General features: G+C 35.0%; 1 pseudogene; it reads right to left on the reverse strand.

Annotated features, from left to right (window-relative positions):
• Positions 1-288: 288 nt before the first annotated feature.
• LOC107871965 lies at positions 289-4193 on the reverse strand (annotated as a pseudogene).
• Between the last annotated feature and the right edge of the window lie 509 nt (positions 4194-4702).

Below are 4702 nucleotides of genomic sequence, written 5' to 3' on the forward strand. Positions count from 1 at the left end.
ATCTCAATGGATGTAAATGACCCGGTTATTTATTAAGATCACTATATTTTGATATGTTGAATTCAATTTAGACCCTCATTTGACAATAAGAAATATTTGTATCCAAAACTTACTAACTCTATTAATATATACTAGATATGAATGCTCGTGCGCAGCACAGACCCAACATTATAAGTTAGTTTTTTTAACTTATATGAACAAAATCACTTCAAAATCGGATAATTTAAATAGAAAATGAAAACACTCGAATAGTTGTAACTTTAACCACTTAAAAGGGAAGATATTGTACTATTTGGCATCAAACATGAAGACCACTTCATATCCTTTCTTCTTTAGCCTGTCTAAGAATGTTGAGTTTTCAACTGCCTTTTTGCTCTCTCCAGTGACGTAGTAGATGTCTTTCTGACCCTCCTTCATCCTAGTGACATAATCTTTCAGACTTGTCTGCTCACTACCACTCTTGGTGGAGTGGTATCGAAGAAGGGCAACCAACTTAGCTCTGTTCTGGCTATCTTCATGAATGCCCAACTTTAGGTTCTTTGAGAAAACCTCATAGAATTTGTTGTAGTCCTCCTTATTCTCGGCAATCTCATTAAACATCTCAATGCATTTCTTCACAAAGTTCTTCTTAATAACCTTGAGAATCTTGTTCTGCCACAACATCTCACGGGAGATGTTGAGAGGCAAGTTATCAGAGTCGACAACACCCTTCATGAATCCAAGGTACTCGGGGATAAGTTCCTCACAATTATGAACACCCTCCGGACATGAAGCTTGATGTTGTTCATCTTCTTGTGGGTGTCAAATGGAGCCCTCTTAGGTACAAAGAGGATGGCCTTGAATTCAAGTTGTCCCTCAACAGATAAGTGCTTGACAACAAGGTGTTCCTCCCAATCATTAGTCAAGCTCTTGTAGAAAACGACGTATTCCTCCTTCGTGATTTCTTCTGGTTTACGCAACCAGATATGTTTCTGCTTGTTAATGAGTTCCCACTCATGAGAAACCTCCTTGATTTTCTTTTTTCTTAACTTTCTCCTTTTCTTTATCCTTATCCACTTCCTTAATATCACGCTCTTGTTCTTTCTTGGGTTCATCATCTTAGTCATCGCTAATATCCTTCTCAGTTGTCTTCTCGACCCAAAGGTAAATTGGGTAGCTAATGAATTCAGAATGTTTCTTCACAAGGTCTTTGATTCTCTTTTCCTCCAAGTACTCCAATTGCAAGTATTAATGAAAGTTAATTACAGATAAGGTTATAGAACTGCACCAAACGTAATTAATTTAACTACAAAGGGCATTAACAAGAATACATCTCAATTAAAGTAGAAATGAAATTACCAGGTCTTCCTTGAGAAGAGTGATTTTAGTTCCTCTGCCTAATTGCTCTCCATTAACATCCCTTGTAATAGTGAATGAACAACCAGCTTGTGATTCCCATATATATATTGCTTATCATCGTTGTGCTTGATTGTTACGATAACTTTCTCTACTACGAGGTAAGAGAAATAGAAACCCACACCAAATTGACCAATCATGCTCACATCAGCCCCTACTTGTAGAGCTTCCATAAACTCCTTTGTCCCGGACCTCGCAATTGTACCCAAATTGTTAACCAAATCTACACAACCACAGATAAAACAAAGGTATCAGTACCACTCCTAAATTTGTAGAATAGAATCTAAAGACTATAAACACAATGACCCGGCTAAAATTCAACCATAGGATCACTTCATACACATCATGAACATCTACAGGCCTAAAAATTCTTCAAACATTGGAGACGGATCTTATCCTAATTTAGTTGATTAGGCAAGCAAAATTATATGGTTTAACTACATAAACAAACACACATAGTATAAAGTTTGCAGTCAACTAGGACCCAATTGAGGTTTGCTGATACGCATCGACTTGAGCCATACCAACCCCAACATTTTCAGCCATAGCTCTCCCCATATGTCGAGGGTTGAGGTAGATGATGGAAGCTCAAAAACTGCATATGAAATGACTTTGCTACTACTGCAATGAAGAAGCACGTCCACTATGAGATGGGAGATATGTGTCATAAGTAGTTTATCCTAACATGTTGTAGTATGATCGTGATTGCATAGTAAAAATATCCCTTGGATTCATCCACATTTCAAAAGTCTCTGCCTGTCGATTAGTATTCAAAGCCCATATTAGTGTCAAGTTCGCATCCTCCATAGCAAAATATTCTTGAAAGATGATAAATAAACCTATGGTTCAAAAAGCAATAAGACATCACTCAGCAGGCTACACATTAACACACTTCTAAAGAAGGAAAAATGTTAAGTTCTACATTGTCTTTCCTCATGATTAGCAAAATTGGAAGGCGGTCTCGTGTATAAATCAAATGATTAGGCATTTGGTTTAAACCTTTTTTAGATTTCACATTTTAAAAGCATAGCCACTTAGCTATAAACCTTGAGGATCTTAAGACAAGTTAGACTATGCGTCGGTTTAGCACAATTCTTTTCCAGAGAACTATCCGTGCAGCCAATGCTGAAACTAGTTAACATTGTAATAGAAAAATCTGTAAAGTACCCAAAAATTTACACCAAGAATAAAATAACCTAGTTTGGCAACAATCTCACTTCCTCCAACAACACCATAAGACTATCATCTGCATTCCTACATTCATCATCATTGTTCCGAATCCAAGTCCGGGAATGATGAACATTAAGGTGAATGGTATCACTGCCAACATGATCTTTCGTGAGAGTAGAAAGGCAAAGATATGATAGAATGAGAAGGATGACATGTGAGCCAAGAAATTAAGAGTCTGCATCAAAACACAATCTGACATATAAGAAAACACAACCAGTTTCAACTCACTTCTATATGATCTGCCAATTTTGCAGGATAAAGGCTATATTAGAAAACTCTAAAATCCTAAAATAAAGATAAAGGATACAAAATTTCAAGCACGAGAATAAAGATGTGAGTACTATATTTTTTTCTTCTAAAATTGAAATCAATACTATAGTGATTACGTTATTTGATAAGTAAAAACTCTTATACTATAAATATGTTGTTGTTTACGTATTGCAGCATATAAGTACATCATATCTTCTATTTGCCGCAGATTACCTTGCAAAGGTGGAGCCACATTGACGCAAAGGTGGTCAGCTAGAACATTCTCTCTGAAAAATTATATTATGTGTGTAGCCTCAAATATACTGCAACATTTCTATACAATAATTTCTTTCGCACATTTAAACTCCTCATAATTATTTTCACAAGTTACTATCAATCAGAGGTGAAAATAAGATAATAAATTTATGGATTCTAGATTCTAAAACAAAAAATTTACAGAATTCTTAATAAATCATTTGCACAAATGAAGTGATTTGTTCTAGATGTTTGTCTTTCAGCAGTTTTTGCCTAACATAATCCTTCTGAAATGTTTCAACATATTATGTTTTAAAAAAGGACAACATACAATCACGAAAAAAAAGAAAAAGGCGGATTGTGAATCCAAAAGTTGAAATGCTAGGCTCTTATAAAAATCTCAAGTTAATATATAACATTCAAATAATCTAAACACAAGCCCCTCGACCCAATCTTGAACCTGGTTCTTTCTTAAAAGCAAGCTCCAATCAGTTTTCTGATATAGGTCCATGAATGCATACAGTAAAATTTTCATCATAAACTTATTTTTTAAGACCACTTACAAAAACTTCACATACCATCCAAGATTTAAAGTTAATGGATTCCTACAACGACCTCAAACTACTGAGTTCCCGTGTACTCATGGACACATTTAAAGATTGTTACCTATTGCAGCTGTAAGTTTTGAAGTCATAACCTCTGGTGCAAGTTCCTTTCCCTCGCTATGGAACTGGACCGATACTCTTGTCATTGAAACTCTCTGATTCAGGCCATATTCCTATAACATAATATAGGTTCTTGTGTTAGTAGTAAAGAATAAACAAAGTGCAATGAGATTTTTTTTATAGTTTGAGGGTATCCGCTACTAGTGTCAAAAATGTCAATTATGGTATCTGCTCCATTTGATGAGGTTGAATTCCAACCAGAATTGTAAGGGATATCGTGTAGTAGATGGTATTGATCCCTCGGAAAATCCCATGATCATGTAGCGTGTAGTTGAAATACTGGATCAGGGAAGACAGAAACAACTCTGGGATGTTGAGCAAGCCACTGATCTTCGACATTTGATAAACGTGCTGCAAATCCTAAGAAACTATTCTTGTAGTTGTGAGCCACTACATTCTTTCTCTTAATAAAGTGTAAGCTGGCCTTTGAGAATGAGAAATGAAATGTGAAATATAAATTTCTCTTGAATTTGAGTGAGTTGTTGCTCGAACTCCGTTGCAGGTGTCCAATTACTGGTTTTAGACCTCTCTATAAGAATATCTAACTATAAAGGCGAAGTTTTCTTTGAAATCAATTTTCATTATGTTCCAACTCCATTTACCAGTATACATTTTAAAATAAAATAAGTTACTGTAGTAGTGTAGTAAAACATTAAGTGCATCCTAAAGTGTTTGAAACTCTTTTTGATGCATTTAACATCGAAATTAATTAATTATCTTAAACAAACAAGTATCAATTTTTTATATTAGTGACAGAGCATTGAAAGAAAGCCCGTAGCATTAAAAACTCGAATGCTTACCCAAAACTAATCGTTTAGCTGTTGACATTTTAAAATGACAAATCATTT

This window comes from Capsicum annuum, chromosome 5, assembly GCF_002878395.1.
Source record: "Capsicum annuum cultivar UCD-10X-F1 chromosome 5, UCD10Xv1.1, whole genome shotgun sequence".
NCBI lineage: Eukaryota > Viridiplantae > Streptophyta > Magnoliopsida > Solanales > Solanaceae > Capsicum > Capsicum annuum.